The sequence below is a fragment of the Hevea brasiliensis genome, chromosome 4 (genome assembly GCF_030052815.1).
Source record: "Hevea brasiliensis isolate MT/VB/25A 57/8 chromosome 4, ASM3005281v1, whole genome shotgun sequence".
Taxonomy (NCBI): domain Eukaryota; kingdom Viridiplantae; phylum Streptophyta; class Magnoliopsida; order Malpighiales; family Euphorbiaceae; genus Hevea; species Hevea brasiliensis.
The window spans coordinates 34,748,688-34,769,291 of record NC_079496.1 but is presented as its reverse complement, the minus strand read 5'-3'; positions in this window follow the sequence as shown (position 1 = coordinate 34,769,291).

Genomic DNA, 20,604 nt, shown 5'->3' with positions numbered 1-20,604 from the left:
CAAAACCAACAAATTAGGTAACCAAAATGTGGTATGTGAGTGAAATTAGAATTCCCATACCTATTAAGCCTTAGAAAATCAATAAATTGACTTGAATAGTGTCATGAATAGTAACCCCGAAATACAAATTTTAAAAAACGTCAAGTTTAGCATATTAAGCTAGGTATAAGTATATTTGAATTTATTTTTGGACTTATGATAAATTATGACACTGAAACACTATGAAATTGTGCGTTTCAGTTGAAAAGAATGCCGAGAAAGAACTCGAGGCATCGAATCAAGGCTAAGAGGCGATTCGCTTAAGGTTTGTGCACAACATAGAATTTTCTATAAATTTTCTTTTGTAAATTGTTTTGAATGAATTGTGATATTAAATTGTGACTTAATTATATTGAAATGTTTATTATGCTTTTGACTTAATTTGTTGAAAGTTTACTTGTATGTGTTTGAAATGGCAATAAATGTTTGATAAATTGTTAAGATAGTTTTGAAACCACAGTGTTATGACCATATATTTGAATACCTCACTAGAAATTAGTTTTGAATTTTGATTCCTTTTCTGGCTGAAGTGTTGAGGTGTGTGCCAGTAGAAGAAGAAATTGAATGGATATCCATATATTTGAGCTAGCTAGCCTTGTGATGTGACTTCTCATAAGCCTCTGGCTATTGAGATGATTATTGTTTCGAATGGCATGATATAACTGTGTATTTTTATGAAATTTGTTTTGAGACTTTTCAAAATGAAATTGTTTGCATTAAAAGCTTATAAATCATGTTTTGTATTTATTTCTCATATTCAGTTCAGTTTTTGAATAAGTATGATTTAAATTTTGTATAAAGGTTATTTTAGTATGTTGTGCACCACTGAGTCATATTACTCAGCAATGGCTGTTACTACTGTCACAAATATAGAGACTAGAGGAGCAGCAGAGTGAGCTGCTGAGGATTGTGGAGCCACCTTCCCTGAAGTTCTATAGGGTATATTTTATACTCTGATTGTAATAATTATTTTGATGTATGTAAATGTATGTATACGTAGAACTGGTCATGAGCAGTTGTATAAAGTTTGTAATAATATTAGTTTGGATTTTTCTAATGTAAATTCTGGATTGTTGAATGCAAGTTGTTTTAACTTTAATGAAATTGGGAATGAAATTATTTTGTTTTAATTTGAATGAAATTACTTAGTATTATTTTGGATGATATTGAATTGGAAATTATTGATTTGAATTTTGGAATTTGAGAAATGATGTTGAAATTTGTTGTGGTGGAAGTTGAAGTTGTTAAGTTGATGAGATAAATCATTGGAAGTGTTTTTTTTAGGTATTTGAAGAACTATTTTATCAAAATACAGATGGCACTCTGCCGAAATTTTTTTAAAATTTACGAAAAATTAAAAAGGGACAAAAATTTTAACTAGTCTTCAAACTCTAATTAAATGTTTTAATACCTATTAGAAAATGCTCATCACCTCTAAAAAGTAAGAAAATGATTTTAAAATCCCTTGTAGGGTACTTAATAAGTTATCGGTAGGTGAAATTTGGTTGTTCATTAGGTATTCTACGAGATCATGTTATGCCTTACAGATGGGTAAGGTGTGATAGGAACGATCTTGGTATTCAAAACCCCTAGGTTGTTCCATTAAAATGTTTTCTTCAATGTATCCATTGAGAAAGGCTGTTTTGACATCCATCTGCCAAATCTCATAATCATAGTATGCAGCTATTACTAATAGAATCCTAATTGATTTAAGCATGGCAACAAGTGAGAAAGTCTCCTCATAGTCGATTCCTTGCCTTTGGCTAAACCCTTTCGCTACTAGCCTTGCCTTATAGGTCTCTACCTTTCCATCAGAACCAATTTTCTTCTTGAAAACCCATTTGTTCCCTATAGGTACAATACCTTCAGGTGGGTCAACAAGATCCCAAACTTGATTCTTATACATGGAATCAATCTTGGATTTCATAGCATCAATCCATTTTGAAGAGTCTATATCTGATATAGCTTCTTCATAGGTAAGTGGATCATCTCCATGATCAACTTCTTCATGAGTAGATGACTCTTGTTCTTCTTCATGAAGGAAACCATATCTCACAAGTGGGTGAGATACCGTGGTTGTTCTACGAGGAATAACTGTAGATGTTTCATCAATAGGTGTAGGTTGACTAGATGGATCTATATCTATCTGATCTATTGGTTGGTCAGAATTCTCCAATTCTAACTCTATTTGCCTTCCTTTGCCTCCTTCTTGTACAAACTGTTATTCATGAAATGTGGCATCTCTGTTAGTAGTATGCCCTAGAGCATATCATTTAGTATGTATCTTGTACATATTTTTAATAATAAAAGGCATTTCCACTTTTCCGTTTACATAATATATTTATGTGTAATAGAAAAGGTCCCTTGATATTTTGTTAGAAATATTATTCTTAAGTTGTTAAGAATATGAGTGTCAATATTTCTAGCACAGAGTATCATAAATAGGTTCACAATCGAGGATACTTCATAATAAGGACATGACTTATCCAGAAAGATTGTATTCATATTTGTTCCCAAGTTATTTATATGAGATATAGATAAGATGGAATGGTGAGTCTCATGCCATATAACAAATATGATAGGCACTTATAAATGATAAGTAGGCCGAACCAGTGACACTTATGACAAGCACATGGAGTTTACTCTTGTCAATGTTTTGTCATAAATCATATCGATGCATATAATCTTTAGACACGAGATAGCACGATTATCTTGTATATAGGTAGTTTGAGTTTGATACTGCTTTCATACTTGTACTATGTATGGGTATATGGGCATGTGTTGGCTCCTACTAGTTATATATGGAGGTAGGTGTTGATCAAGATGGAATCTGTTCCTCTAAGTAAATAGAGATAAAATCCTATGTTCATTTAATTGTTCTTGATGTTTCAAGTTCCTGGCCAGGACAGATAGATTTATTCAGAAAAGAGTTTCTGATGAGAAAAATCTTTTAATCAAGAACTGGAATTAAAAGAGAACATAATATTCATAGCAAATGGAGTTTGACATAAACCATGACTCCAGCTTGAGTTGGGATTTTGTACCAGAGAGATTCTAGTGCATGGTAACATATGATTATAGGTTCATTTAAGGTAAACCTTATTACTAATTGGGTGGCCATGGCATGCTATGCTAGGTGTTAACCATGGTCTATGAGGTTCATAAAATGATTTAGAGAAATCATTTATGGTAAGAAAGAGTTCTGAATGATATTAAGAGTTGATATCATGTCTCATTGCCAATTAGTGATGAGCCTAGTAAGTCACACACATACACAAGTTATCACCTATTTAAATATGATTTAATTAATTAATTAAAGAGTTTAATTGATTAATTAAATAGATTTGGTTTGCAATAAAATTGCAAAGTCCCTAGCATGACTTGAAACCAAATCTAGATTATTGGATGTGTAGTATAAATTAAATTTATATTTAAAGTGTTTAAATATGAATTTAATTGATGAGAAATTAATTAATAGAGATTAATTAATTAATTTATATTTGATATAAATTAATTAGAAGAAGAAAATAATTATTTTGGGTTAAGAACTCAAAATTAAGACACAGGGGCATTTTGGTCATTTTGCAGTGTGACACGTGGCACCATGAGATGGTGACACATGGCATAACACATAAGCTTGCCAAATATTTTTAATCATGTAAGATGATTAAAATCAAGATTAAATATAGGTTTGACACTTGGCACAATGTGATTGGGTCACTTAAACCTAGAGCTAATCAAAAGGTGACATGTGGCTAGGGTTTAATGTGTTAACCTAGCTATTTAAGTGTGGTTATGAAAAGAAAACATAACCAGCAGCCTCTCCTCTCAATTGTCACGCCACTTTGAGCCTCTCCAGCTATTTCTCTTCATCTCTCATCAATTCAAAGAGATTAGCCATCAATCTCTTGAATTAAGAACACTAGAAATTGTTTCTAGTGTCCTGTTTACATCTCTAATCTCTTAAAAGGCAGAACTTGAATTTCTAATTAATAGAAAAGGCTTTAGAAGCTATTCAAGGGCTGCCATAGGTGTTCTTGGTGTGGACAAGCTAGAGGACAACATCCGGTGTCCTCAAGACGAATATCAAAGCGCGAACCATTGCGGCACATCAAGAGGTTAGTGTAATCGTTCTTGATTTAATATAGGGTTCTAAAATTAATCTGATTAATTTTAAAAATCTTAAATGGCAAATACAGATCCAAAAACATATTAAAAGAGTTTTAATATGTTGTTTATCATTGAAATCAAATAGATAAAAATAAATCTTGCATGGTGCATGTGACCCTAGGTGAAAATTTTTGAATTCAATGGTATAATCTTGTGTTTTTCACGCTTCCGTTCCATCAATCTCTACTTACCACAACCTTTTCTGATGTAGGCAAATAAAAATAATATCCAAAACTATCTTTTGGATATCCAACAAATTGATCCTTTTTTGATCTAGTTTCCAATTTATCAGTATTCAGCTTTTTGGTATAAGCTGGACAACCCCAAATCTTAACATGCTTAAAACTTGGTTTTCTTCCATGCCATATCTCATAACGTATGAAAGACACTGATTTTGATGGAATCCTATTCAGAATATGCAAAGTTGATTCTAATGCAAATCCCCAAAAAGAGATTGGCATATCAATATAGCTCATCATACTACGTACCATATCCAATAGGGTATGATTTCTCCTTTCAGATACACCATTCAGCTGTAGTGTTCCTAGAGGAGTCAGCTGGGAAACAATGCTATGCTCTCTCAAGTATTCATCAAATTCAGTACTCAAGTATTCATCTCCACGATCTGATCGAAGTACTTTAATCCTCTTTCCTGTTTGATTTTCTACTTCAGATTTAAATTCTTTGAACTTTTCAAAGGATTCATGTTTGTATTTCATCAAATACAAATGCCCAAACCTTGATTTATCATCAGTAAAGGTAATAAAGTAATGAAAACCACCTCTAGCCATTTTTTTAAATGGACTACATACCTCACTATGTATTAGCTCCCAAATATTTTCAGCTCTTAGCTCTTGTCCTATAAAGGGTAATCTAGTCATTTTGCCCTGAAGGCAGGATTCACAAGTTGGAGTAGGCTCAGAGCCCAATGAGGATAAAATCCCCATTTTCTCTAGTTTTGCAATCCTATCTTCTACAATATGACATAACCGTAAGTGCGAAATATATTTTGAACTTGAGTTGATTTTCACCATGGCATTGCATTCATTTAGATCACTTGCATTTGTTTTGTGTTCGTCATTTTTATCCAAATAATAAAGACCATCATTCATATAACCTGAACCAACATATTTATTTCCAAAATAAATACTGCAAACATCATATGTGAACTGAAATTCATAGCCATTTCTAGTCAAACTAGATATAGAAATGATGTTCTTAAAAGCATCAGGTACATATAAAATATTATCTAAACACAAAACATGTCCAGACATGTAAAAAGATTTAGATTCTATGGCAAAGGCTACAACAGTTAAGCCATCACCAATCCAGAGTCTAACATCTCGAGAACGCAAGTAACTACTATTTGCTAATTCCTGCATATCATAAGAAATGTGAGAACTGGAACTAGTATCTAAAACCTAAGCTGTAGATGAACTATGAGTATCATTAGAATCTAAATAACAAGATATGGACATACCTTTGGAAGGTGTATCCTTTTTGTCCTTCAAAGAAGCAAGATTCTCTGGGCAGTTCCTTTTTCAGTGCCCACACTTCTGGTTGTGGAAATACTTTCCTTTACCTCCATCAACTTTAGTATTCCCTTTCTGTTTAGCTATTTTCTTGGAAGGACCAGGAATCTGAGGTTTCTTTTTCTTATTGCCTTTCTTCTTGTTGGACTTTCCAGCAGAAGAAGATGCAATCAAAGCTACCTCTTTTCCTTTATTGCCCAGCATATTCTTTTGGGCAATAACTAGCATGTTGAGTAAACTAGCCAAGGTGCATTCATGTTTAGTCATATTGAAATTTGTCACAAATTCCCAAATGACTCAGGAAGGGACTGAAGGATCAAATCCGTCTGCAGTTGGAAATCCATGTTAAAGTCAAGATGTTCCAGCTGCTCAATCAGCCGAATCATCTTATGGACATGATCCCCAACATTCTGTCCCTGAGACATCCTCATGCGGAATAGCTGTCTAGATATCTCATACCTAGCATTCCTACTGTGCTCACCAAACAACTCTTATAGGTGAAGAAGGATATCACTCGCACTCTGCATGTTCTCATGTTACTTCTGTAACTCATTACTCATGGAAGCAAGCATGTAACACTTAGCTCTCATATCATGCTCCTTCCACTTGTCCAAAGTTTCATGTTCCTCTTGAGTGGCCTTTGGAGGTAAGGGACTAGGAACATTTGAGTTTAGAACATATCCTATATGTTCAAGGTTCAGGACAAGTTTTAAATTTCTTAGCCAAGCAGATAGATTAGGTCCTGTCAACCTATTACGATCAAGTATGTTTGCAAGGATATTGGATGGTGGTGGTTGTTCTATGCCCATTATTATTAGAAAATTAACTGCAGAAAATAACCAAACTAATTAGTAAATGTATCATGTATTTAACCAAAATGATTATGGTCATTTAATCAAATTGGTCCTCCTACTAACTTAGCGAATCCTACATTTCCAAAGTAAAAAACGAAAATCCTAGTTGGATGGATTTCTAGTAGGTGATTGAATTCTTATAATCCTATTGATCATCCTCAGGCACATCCATTATTGGAATTATAATAAATCATAAGTGAGCAACTCCTTGCCAACCACATCTCATGTGAGGTTCAATCCTTTACCTAGCCCCTAATGCTCAAAATCTCAGGCACATCCATTATTGACTTATCTTGCATTAGTTAAGTTGATCCCATTGAGCCAGTAAACATGCAAATAATTTTAATGTCCTCAGGCACATCCATTATTGGCCACCAAACCATTTACATATTTACAACATCTTATGCTTAACAATTATTCTTAAGAAAATATCTTAAATTAATTGCATCATATGCAAGTATTTTAAATTTCTTAAAATAATTGCCCCAATGGAGGGCCCATGTTAAAATTACTTTAATTATAGCATATCCAACTTATTCATTTATTTGGAAGATTTTGTAGTCGTCCTAATTACTATTATGGTCTCACTTTGCACATTATCCATTTAGCATGCATGTATCATATACTTGCATATATTCTCATACATCTCATGCATTCATGGATAAACAGTAAATGTGGTATGACCATGGACTTTCTAAGGGATTCAATTCTGAGCCACCAAGAATTGAATCAGGGCATTCCTAGGTGCATTTCATTCATTCATATTACAAGAGTTGTTGAAGGAGTACATAATCAACACTTGATCTTGAATTCCTCCCACTGGTCCTACCAATGCTCTTGACCTCCTTGATCTTCTTGCAATCCAATTACATAGTAATCCTTAGCATACCAAGGCAAATTTACAAGAACCAAATAAATGAAATTACAATCCAAAAAATATTACAACCTTTATAATACATGCCCAAAATAAATTAAAATAAATTAATTAATTTACAACCCAAAGAAACATAAAAGAAATAAATCCAATCACATTAGTCTTTTATAATATATGATCATTCATCATGTATATCACTATTTAACAATTAAATAAAATATACACACTTAAATTAAATTGAATATCTCATATTCAACTTAAAAATCCAGATTTGAATATGATTCAAACAAATTTAAAAATTCAGATTTGAATCACATTCAAACAAATTTAAAAATTCAGATTTCAATCATATTCAAATAACTTTTAAAATTCAGATTTGAATCACATTCAAACAACTTTAAAAATTCAGATCTAAATCAAAATTTAATTGTTTGATTAAAACAACTAATTAAACATTTTAATTAGTCATAGGATGAACCTTAGATCATGTAATAATTATAGATTCCAAGGCCAAACCATGCGTACCACTTTTTCTTTTGCAACTGGAAATGAAACAATCATCTCATGATCAAATCACACAATAAAATCATATAATCATTAATCTAAATGGCAAATATAGTGGCTCTAATACCAATTGAAGGAGCGAAAGCATGAAAAACATAAGTTTAGATCATTGAATTCAAAAATTTTTCATCTTGGGTCATATGCATCATGCAAGATTCATTTTTATCTATTAGATTTCAATGATAAACAGCATATTAAAACTCTTTTAATATATTTTTGGATCTACATTTGCCATTTAAGATTTTAGAATTAATAGATTAATTCATTAGAACCCTAGATTAGATCAAGAACAAGTGCACTAACCTTTTTGATGTACTGCAGTGTGTTTGGCACCTTTGGGATGCGCCTAGGACACCAGATGTTGTCCCTCTAGCTTGTCCGCACCAAGATCACTAATGGCAGCCCCTTGAACAGCTTCTAAAGCTTTTCTAATCAATTAGAAAATCAAGTTTTTCCTTTTGAGAGATTACAGATGTAAACAAGACACTAAAAACGATTTCTAGTATTTTTAATTCAAGAGATTGCTGTCTAATCTCTTTGAATTGATGAGAGATGAAGAAGAAGAGAAGGTGTCACACCTTACCCCTCTGTAAGGCATAACATGATCCCGTAGAATGCCTAATGAACTACTGAACTTCACCTACTGATAACTTATTAAGTACCCTACAAGGGATTTTAAAAACCATTTTCTTACTTTTTGAAAGTGGTGAGTATTTTCTTACTTTTAATAGAAGTTTAAAAGCTAGTTAAAATTTTTGTCCATTTTTATTTGTCTGCAAATTTTGGAAAAATTTCGGCAGAGTGCCGTCTGTATTTTAAGAAAATAGCTCTTCAAAAATCTGTAAAAACACTTTCTATATCTCATTTTATCAAATCCAACACTACCACAACACCATTTCTCAATTCAATTGTCATAAAAAAATAGTACTCAATAATTCCATTCATTTCTCATTAAAGTAAAATCAATTTACATACATCAATCCACAATTCACATTAGAATAATATTATTACAAACTCTATAAAATTACTCATGACTATTTTATACATGTACATACATTTACATACATCAAAATAAATATTACAATCAGGATATAAAATATACCCGATAGAACTTTAGGGATGTGGCTAAGATCCTTAGCAGCTTACTCTGTTGCTCCTCTAGTCTCCATATCTGCGATAGCAATAACAGCCATCGCTGAGTACTATGACTCAGTGGTGCACAACATACTAAAGTAACATTTATGCATAATTCAAATCATATTTATTCAATATAGTACTGAAATTAAAAGACAAATACAAAACATGATTGATAAACTTTTAGTCCAAACAATTTCATTTAGGAAGTCTCAAAATGAATTTCATAAAAACACATAATTATATCATGCCATTCAAAACAATTCTCATTTCAATAGCCAAAAGCTTATGAGAAATCACAAGGCTAGCTAGCTCAAATATATGGATATCCATTCAAATTTCTTCTTCTACTAGCACACACCTCAACACTTCAGCCAGAGAAGGAATTAAAATTCAAAACTAATTTCCCTCACTAGTCATGCTAGTGAGGCATTCAAATATATGGTCATGACACTTGTAGTTTCAAAACTATCTTAATAATTTATCAAACATTTATTGCCATTTCAAACACATATAAGTAAACTTTCAATAATTTAAGTCAAAAGCATAATAAACATTTCAATATAATTAAGTCACAACTTAATATCACAATTTATTCAAAACAATTTACAGAAGAAAATTTATAGAAATTTCTACGTTGTGCACAAACCTTATACGAGTCACCTCTTGGTCTTGACTCGATTCTTCGGGTTCTTTCTTGGTATTCTTTTCAACTGAAACACTCAATTTTACAGTGTTTCAGCACCATAATTTATCATAAATTCAAAAATAATTTCAAATCTATTTATACCTAGCTTTAATATGCTAAACTTGATGTTCTTTAAAATTTGTATTTTGGTGTTACTATTCATGACACTATTCAAGTCAATTTGTTGACTTTGCGTAACTACTGTTCATTTGGTCATTTTTGTACAGGGCAGTGTGCCCAATTCCGGATTTGGCCTAATTGTTCACTAAGTTATGGTCACTTTCTGGGCATGATTCCTAAATGAAAAATGTGTCATTTTGTGTCTAGTTTCATTCCCAATTAGCCTCACCCCAATTGGGTTGGTAAATTTTTAGTTTTGGTCCCTGAAAGGGACCTAGGTCAAGCTGTCCTCAGATTGGCCCTCACCAATCCGAATTTAAACTTGTTTCCAACAATTCATACACACCACAAATGTAACACCCCTATTGGCATAGCCTGGTATATTTCATTGTTCCGGTGACCAATGTCGGTCCGGACAATTAAGAGAATTAGAACCACATTTAAGACACCTAGATAAGCCCTGAACACAAATAATTAGTAATTGCCAAGTAGCTAAGAATAAATAAGAAAAATAGAACACAAAAAGTTAAATGAGTCGGGAGTCACAGCGATGGGTGACCTTCTCGAGAATGACTACAAGGTCAATCTAAACTCAAATTTCGAACCGTAAAATGTTAAGCCGTGATCCTTAGAACTATTGCAAACACAGTAGAAAAGAGAAAATCACAAAAAAGAATTGTTAAGCAGGTCAAATAATTAGGTCAGAGAATTAGAAGAAATATCAAATAACTAGCAAACTGGATTGAACCAGCGAGGGGCAATTTAGTCAATTCACCCCCAGAGCTGACTCCTGACCTAACTGTCTAATAAAATTGGAGAAAAGAAAATTTCAGGATCAAGAATTAAATTAAAGAACTAATGAAAAAATAAATGCAAAAGGAAAAAAAAAAAAGAAAAAGTTTATTACATCATTGGATGACATCATCTTAAATGTCAAAATCCATTTTAATTTCCCTACATAATTGACCAAGTCAATTCTTGTTAAATGAGACATAAAATAACCAAAAAAAAAAAAAATTTTTAGTTTTCTTCTTCCCTAGTTGCTGCCCCACTCTCTTAAACCACCATAGTCACTCCATTGAAAGCTTGCATCCAAGCTTGATTTCAACCCACTTTGACCCCAAAATAAACCATAAGAACTTGTTAGACCAACTAGAAGAGGAGATTGAAGAAGCAAGAAGGAAGAAAAAAGGAAGAAAATTAGTGATCGGAAAATCAAACAAAGGTTAGTATGTAAATTTGAATTCTTTTGTTAAACTTCTATGTTCTTAGTTAAGTTAACTTAGATTTTAACTTAAATCCAAACAAAAACAATTATTGAGGGACCAAATAGAAATTCGTCCAGCTAGGGTTAGGGTTTGATATGAATGAGTTTGATGGTTTTGAATGGTTATTTGAGGTGAATTAGGTGTGTAGAACATGAATACACACTTTAAATTGCATTAGGTTGAACTTTGTGTGTAGCTAGGGTTTTGAATATGTGAAAAATTAAAGAAAATTTTGAGAATTGGCCAAATGATGTTATTGACCTTATTTTAGTTAAGAAATGGTCAATTGTGACCATTTGTGGTGTGTATTAATTGTTGGAACCAATTTCCAATTTCGATTGGTAAGGGTCAATCTGTAGGCAGCTTGACCTAGGTCCCTTTTAGGGAACAAAACTGAAAATTTATCAACCCAATTGGTGTGAGGCCAATTGGGAATGAAACTAGACACAAAATGACACATTTTTCATTTAGGAATCATGCCTAGAAGTAACCATAACTTAGTGAACAATTAGGTTAAATCTGGAATTGGGTACACTGACCTGTACAAAAATGACCAAATGAATAGTAGTTACATAAATGAGCATAACTTGGTCTAGGAAGTCCAAATGACCTGAATATTTACCAGTAGAAAGCTGAGACATAGTCCTACAACTTTCATGAAGAAAATAAACCCAAATTTTGACCATAACCTATTTGAAAAACCACCTGCAGTCAATGTATAAAAACTGCCATAATCTAGAATTTACCCAGAATTCTGGGTAATACCAAATCCGGCTAGCCATGTTCAAATGGCTATAACTTGAGCTAAAAAACTCCAAATGGAGTGATTAAAAAAGAGAAATAAATTTAAGACAATAAGAAACAACTTCTATGAAGAAAACTTAGCCAAATTATCACAGCAACATGACCAATGGAATAGTGCAAAACTGAACACCAAAACTGAAAATTTGAAATTTGTGCCTAAGAGACTTAAAGTTTGAGAAGACAACCAAAACCAACAAATTAGGTAACCAAAATGTGGTATGTGAGTGAAATTGAAATTCCCATACCTATTAAGCATTAGAAAGTCAACAAATTGACTTGAATACTATCGTGAATAATAACCCCAAAATGTAAAATTCAAAGAATGTTAATTTAAGTACATTAGAGTTAGAAATAATTAGATGTGAAATTATTATGAAATTTATTATAAGTTATAATACTGAAACACTGTGAAATTGTGTATTTTAGTGGAAAAGAATACCGGGAAAGAACCCGAAGAATTGAGTAATGGCCAAGAGGCGAGATAAGGTTTGTGCACAACATAGAATTTCTGTAAATTTTTTTCTGCAAATTGTTTTGAATGAATTGAGATATTAAATTGTGACTCAATTGTATTGAAATGTTTATGTAACATTCTCACTTTAGCTAGTCCGTACAGTCTACTGTTCCGGTGACCAATGTCGGTCCAGGCAGCTGGAATGTTTGAAATTTTAAATAGACCAGAGTGAGGAGTTATAAAGAAATTAAATGATGCTCATAACAATCAAGGAAAAATTTTTAGAAAATGAAATACACTAAGGTTAAATGAGCCGAAACACCAGGGATGAGTAACCCAAAGGGGAAGTGACGGTGAAGGCCGTTAGCAACCCTAGACCCGGGGGAAAAATTATAAAATAATTTTTGGGACTTTAGAGAAGGGTCATTGAGGTTCCTATGGCATTAGAATGCCAAGGAAATGCTTAGAAAAATTTTTCTATCAGTACACATAATTTTGGATCACTAAACCAAATGGAGGGCATTTTAGTCATTTCGTCTTCAGAGATGATTTTTAGCCAACTTGTCCAGTTAATTAAATAATTTATATAACATAAAATATGAATAAATATTGTTAAAAATTTAATTGAAATTAAATAGACACGAAAAGGAGAGAAAATGAAAGAAAATGGAATTATGACATCATAATGATGTCATTAAAATTCTCCCAACCAATCCAATGTTGACACATGGCATAAGTTTATTTTAAAGAGACTAAATGGGCCGAAAAATGAAGAAAAAAAAATCATAACTCTCTCCACTCTTCTCCTTGCCATCACCGATCCCTCTATGGCCACCATGAGCAAGCTTTTTCAAGCTTGATTTCCCTAGCTTTTACCCAACTAAACCCTATATTCCCAACACAAAAAAGTGTTCTTACATATTGGAGATTCTTTTGGGAGCAAAAAGAAAAGGAAAAGAAGAACCCTGGCAAGTGGGAAATCTCACTCCATTAGAGGTATGTGACCTAACCTTGATTTTCACTTTAAATTCAAGTTTAAGGACCATGAATGAGTGCAAATTATAAAGAAAAATATTAAATACCATTTGTATGCCATCCCTTAATTTCTACAGCCTTGGTTGGGGTATGATTGTGATGAGTTTTATGGAGTTAAAATGGTAGTATGGCGGCCCTCCATATACATCTCTTGAGTGAAGTGATGAAATGCAAATGATAATGCATGGTTGATGATGTTTGAGTTAGGGTTTGGGATGAAAATGAGACTTTGATCATGTGATGATAAAAGTAGGTTTTAATGGTCAATTGGTGACCATTTGGTTTTGTTTGAATAAAAAATGAAGTGAATTGTGTAGTGGGATTTGAGTTTGGTGTGGCTGCCCTTAGTGACCTGCAGGACTAGGCATGAGTACAGCAGGTTTGGGCAACATTAACTAGAATTGTACAGGTTCAATTGGTGCAAGGGCAATTAGACATGAAACTAGACACATAATGGCACAACTTTGGTGAAGAAACAATGCCCAGAAAACCAAATCAAGTTGACCAAAAGATTGCCCTAATCCGGGTGACCTGCATTCTGCCTGGGCAAAATAACCAAATAAACAGTGTTTAATCATTTGCCCATAACTCAGTTTAGAAAGGTCTAATTGACCTGAACTTTTACCAGTAACAAGCTGAGATATAGACCAAAAACTTTCATGAAGAAATGTAACCCAAATTATGACTATAACATATTCAAAAAGTGACTTGAAGTTACTACTCCTAATACTGTAGATTTGGTCAGTCCAGAAATTCTGAAAAAATCATAATCTAGCCAGTTTTGGTTTTTGGGCCATAACTTGAGATATAAAACTCCAAATGGAGTAATTCAAAAAAGGAAATGCAACTAGACAAAATAAGGAACAACTTTCATGTTGATCATTTTGCGAAATTCCCACTTCAAAAATGACTAATGGAACAGTAAACACAAAGCTTGAAAACTGAAAATTCTGTCCAATTAATATTAAGCTTAGAAATGGTATTGGCAACCAATACCAACAAGTTTAGAATGCAAAATGTGGTATGTTGGGAGTATTAAAACCAATGTACCTATTTTCCATGTAAAAGTCAACATTTTGTTGAGTAATGAATTGAATAGTAACACCAAAACTTGAAATTCAAGAATTATGAAACTTAAAAGTGTAATATGCCCTAGTATACCTAGCAAGATTGGTTTGGATAGGTTGGCATGCCAATAGGGTTCTGTTAGCAGTACTACTTATGGCTTCATGCCATTCTGTGTTTCATGGCCTCCCATGCCATTCTATGACATAATAGCCTTTGGCTATGTTATTTGAGTTGTTATACTCAGGTTTTATCCCTGATAATTATTACAGCTTATTAACTATTCTATTGCACACCGAGAGACACAATGTGATCGATGGTGTGATGGTCCAAGGTACTTAGTACCCAGTGCCAGTTTACCCGTTTATCCAGTCCAGTCAACTAGTATGGGTTACTCGGGCAATGATAAGAAACCTTATCAAATTTTAATCAAATAACACTACAATAAATATCAGAAATTAAGTCTACCCAAAAATGTAATCATACATTCTGCATTCTTATTTTATTTTATTTTATATTGTCACCACTAAGCAGAATTGCTTAGCGCGTCGCTTTTGCCATGCGCAGGTACTGGAGACCTAGCTGGGGAGCCCAGCAGACATCAGACCGGGTGAACCTTCAGACCTGCATCCAGAGTCCAGAGTCACCTCACATATGCAGTGCACAAGGGAGGACATTAGGACTTGGGGTAGCATTTTGTATTTTGTATTAGTTTTGGATTGTAACTATAAACTCTTAAAATTATTCGATGATGTAAATATATGAAATTTCATGTTATTGAAATTTTCTGTATAATGTATGTGGAAAAATGAAATGTTGAGAAATATATATAAATGTGCTTCAAGTGATGAAGTGAACAGAAAAGTTCTGAGAATATTATTTAGATTGATTTGAAATGTGTGTAATGGAGTTCTGGATTTGGAAATTATATTGGAAGTGTCTTTTAAACAGGTTCAGAAGAATTGTTTTTCCACTTACAATGCAAGATCACGGATTTTCTATAAAAATTTTGAAAAAATTCAAATTTATCAAAAATTGTACATAAATGAATTAAAAGGGATAAATTGTAATTAAAATATGAATTGGTGCTCCGGCACACTGAGTGGCATAACTTGCTCGGCTACACTATAGACGGGTAAGGGGTGTCACATTTAGTGGTATCAGAGTATCAGTTTAGGCATTTCTGGGCCTAGATAGAGTGCATACCATTGCATTGCATTTGTAAGTGTTAAGGTGACACTGATGCAGATTTGTTTGTTTTCTTATTTTGAATAGGATATGGATCCTGCTTCTCAAAGAGCAGTTGATGAAGAGGTGGAGAGTCGTGCTCCACCAAGGGCTGAGCCTGCGGGGAGGGGAGAATCTGCTCCACCAGCAGCTGAGGCACCTACCCAACCTCAGTTTGCGCTATTTTAGCAAATGACCGAATTCTACCGACAAATGATGGGGGCAATTCCACCACCACAACCACAGCCAAAACCTCCACCAGCACCACAAAAGTCCCATCTGAAGAAACTACGAAAACATGGGGCTGTGGATTTCTTTGGGAAGAAGGAGGATGATCCCATGACAGCGGAAAACTGGTTGGATAGAACAATCAGAGTGTTGAAACAGCTTAATTGTACCCTCGAGCAGAACCTGGAGAGTACTGTGTCCCTACTTCAGGATGATGCATATCAGTGGTGGGACACAGTAACCAGTGAGGTGCAACTGGAACAGATTACCTGGGATTACTTACTAATAGAGTTCAGAAAGAAATATGTCAGTAAAGTAAATTTAGAAGAGAGAATAAGAGAATTTATCCTTCTGAGACAGAGGCAACTATCAGTGGTAGAGTATGAGTGAGAATTCATCAGACTGAGCCGGTATGGGAGGGAGAAAGTCCCTACAGAGGCAGAGAGGTGCAGATGGTTCGAAGAAGGGCTCAATGACAATATCAAAGTCATGATAATAGCATTGGAGATTACGAATTTTGCTAAGCTAGTTGATGCTGCAACGAAAGTAGAAAGAGTCCGAATAAATGAACAAAATAGAAGGGAAAGATAGCAGAAGAGGGGTCCAGGTCAGTCCAGTACATTTTCTGCTCCCAGTAAGAAGAGTAAAGGTCCCCTGCCGGGTTCGTGACAACCACAAGGTCGTGGTCACCTCGCCGCCTGCACCACGCTCACACCTAGGAGAGGACAATCCACACCATCAGTGGGCAGCTCTCCAGGGATAGTGTTCAGGGGACCAGCCCCAGCATCTTCTGCCTGTCCGTACTGCCATAAGTGGCATAAGGGGGACTGTTGGCAAGTGACCTGTAACACCCCTATTTGCATAGCCTAGTAAATTTCACTGTTCCGGTGACCAATGTCGGTCTGGAAAATTAAGGAGATTAGAACCACATCTAAGACAACAAGATAAGCCATAAGCACAAATAATTAGAAATTGTCAATTAGTTAAGTATAAATAAGAAAACCATAACATAAGAAGTTAAACGAGCTGAGAGTCACAGCGATGGGTGACCTTCTCAGGAAGGACTGCGAAGTCGATTTAAACTCAAATTTTGAACCGTAAAATATGACGCTGCGGTTTTTAGGACTATTACGAATATAGTGAAAAAGAGAAAATCACAAAAAAGAATTGTTAAGTTAGTCGAATAATTAGGACAGAGAGCCAAAAGAAATATTGAATTATTTGCAAACCGGGTTGAACCGGTGAGGGGCAATTTGGTCAATTGACCCCGAGAGCTGACTCCTGACTTAACTGTCAAATAAAATCGGAGAAAAGAAAATTTCAGGATCGAAAATTAAATTAAAGAACTAATAGAAAAATAAAAAAAAAATAAAAAAAAAATGAAAAAGGTGAAAAGAGATGACATCATGCATGACATCATGCATGATGCCATAATTATTATAATTAAAATTTATTTAATTTAAATTTATGGTCTTCCTAACTCATAAAAGAAAAGAAAAAAAAAAGAGGATTTCTTCTTCCCTTGCCGCCCTCACTCACTCTCTCAACTCTCCCTCACCAAAACCTCCATTGAAACCCACCTAAAGCTCCCTTAAACCCTAAATTTTGCCATGAAATCCTTACATCCCTTAACTAAAACTTGTGTTTGAGCTTTGATAAGAAGATTGGGAGTAAATAAATCAAGCAAAGTTTGAAGAATTGGAGATAAAAATTTTGCTCACTTAAGGTTGGTATTCTTCCTTCATTCTCTCTTTCAATTTATGTTTAAGTAGCTAAGTTACACTTGTAATTAACAAATAAGTGAGTAAAATCAAGCATGTTGGACCAAATGGAAATGTGGGCAGCTAGGGTTTAGGTTCGAGGATTGATAATTTTGACACAAATTATGAATTAGTTAAGTGTGAATGAGTGTATAAATACTAAATATGCAATTAGAATTCAACAAATGAGCTAAACATGGAAGTTAGGTTTTTGGATCTAGGGTTTGGGAGACAAAATTTGGAGAAATGGTGAAATGATGTGTTTGACCTAGTTTGAGGTAAGAAATGGTCATTTGTGACCAAATGAAGTGTGTTGGAAGTGTTGGAGTTGAGTTTAAATTCGGATTCAATGTGGTCATGCTGCTGGCAGCAGGACCAAGGTCCCTTTGAGGGACCAAAACTGAAAATTTACAAATCCAATTGATATGAGACCAAGTGAGAATGAAAATAGACACAAAATGACACAATTTTCATTTAGGAATCATGCCCAAAAAGTGACCAAAACCTAGTGAACAAATTGACCGAATCCGGATTTTCTCAGTTTGACCTTTACAAAAATGACCAAATGAACAGTGTTTGTTCATTTAGCCATAACTTGAGCTAGGCAGGTCTAAATTACCTGAAATTTTATCAGTGGACAGCTGAGATATAGACCTAAAACTTTCATGAAGAACACAAACCCAAATTATGCCATTAACCAAGTCATTTGGCCACCCAAAATTGGTGACCTAAAACTGCCAGAACCAGTTTGGTGCCCAAAAATCTGGGTTAAGTCCAATCCGGCAGCCATGATTCAAATGGCTATAACTTGAGTTACAAAACTCCAAATGGAGTGATTCAAAAAGGAGAATAAAGTTAAGACAATAGGGAACATTTTCTATGAATAAAGTTTTGCCAAATTCTAATAGAAAAATGACTAATGGAACAGTGCAACATAAGACACCAAAACTGAAAATTTGCAAATTTGCTTAAAAGACTTAAAATTTGAGTAAACAACCAAAACCAACAAATTTAGTGGCCAAAATGTGGTATGTGGGTGAAGTTGGAATTTCCATACCTGTTAAGCCTTAGAAAGTCAACAAATTGACTTAAATAGTGTAGTGAATAGTAATCCCGAAACACAAAATTTAAAGAACATCAAGTTTAGCACATTAGAGCTAGGTAAAAGTGAATTTAAATTTATTTTTGGATTTACAATGAGTTATGATACTGAAACACTATGAAACTGTGTGTTTCAGTTGAAAAGAATACTGGGAAGGAACCCGAGACATCGAGTCAAGGCCAAGAGGCGACTCGTATAAGGTTTGTGCACAACTAACTATTTTGTTACTTTTCACTTCTAAATTGATTTGAAAAAGTTTATTTTATGATTTATAATTTTTTTTGTATTGAGGATTTTAATTTATTGAATGAAATTGTATAAATGAAATGTAAATTTTTTTATGCATTTAAGGATTTATTGCATGGTTTTGAGGATTGTAAATTTTAAGTTTGATGTGTTGCCAACCTTGAGCATGAATTTGTGATGATTAAATATGTTGATGATTTGTAAACACTTTGTAAATAGAAATTATTTTGAATATGATTTGAAACCACAATTGACATGGCAAAATTTGCTGTGAATTCTCATTAGCTTGTTTAGTGAGATATCTCCCCCACTAGATAGGGCGAGTTCCTTCCTCTCTGGCTTGCCAGTTGGGAAAGAGTTTGAATGAATACTCATATATACTAGCTAGTCTTTGTTCCTCCCTTTTAGCCACGGTTATTAGGAGAGTGTGAAATATCGTGGCGTACAACACGACATCTATTTGAATTTTGGGTCATGGGTTCAACTGTGTGAATTGTTGGCAACGCCCTTTAAATTATGCATAATTTGATAAAATGTGGTTGAAATAAATAATTTGTCAGTAATTCAAAATATTTTTGTATTGTTTCGGAATTTAAAAGAAATGTAGATAAATAGTTACTATTTGATCAAAATGTTATTCACATGAATAATTTGCATGAATGTTATGAATTTTGAAGAATTTAGAAATTTTAAATTTTTATTTGTTATGAATTGTCAAGCATAACTTGTATTAAGTTTTAAATTATTAGATTGTGCACCACTGAGTTCACCACTCAGCGATAGCTTTATATGCTATCGCAGGTGAAAGAAAATATAAAGCAGCTGAGCAAGATTACTAAAAGGCATAGTGAGACTATCTTCGAATATATCATAGGTATACCCTTATACATTAGCTTTTGATGTAATTATATGTATGAAATTTACTTTGAGCAATTGTACCAACTCTTTTGTAATATATTTTTGGATTGTAATGAAATACAAATTATTATAAGGTTATCTTGAGATTTTATGTATTTATAAAGTTTTGCACTACTAAATTTTTAATGATCCCATGAATGTAAATATTAATTTTGTTATCTTAATGAGATATTTCAATGTTTGATTTAATTTAAAATGTGTATTGAGTTGCTTATGTTGATTTGTGAAATGAGATTGAATAATGGAGTTGTGATTGATAAAAATATTGGGAGTGTTTTTATTTTCAGGTTGTGAAGAACTGTTTTCTCAAAATACAGACAGCACTCTGCCGAAATTTTTGTAAAAATTGTGGAGATTTTAATTATCTAAAAATTTAATTTATGTTTGGACTTTAAATAAAGGTTTTTAATATCTGAGAAAATTTTACCCACCAATTTAAAAATGAACGAAATTTATTTTAAAATCCTTTGTAGTATATTTAATGGGTTACAGGTAGGCAAAGTACGGTAATTCATTAGGTGT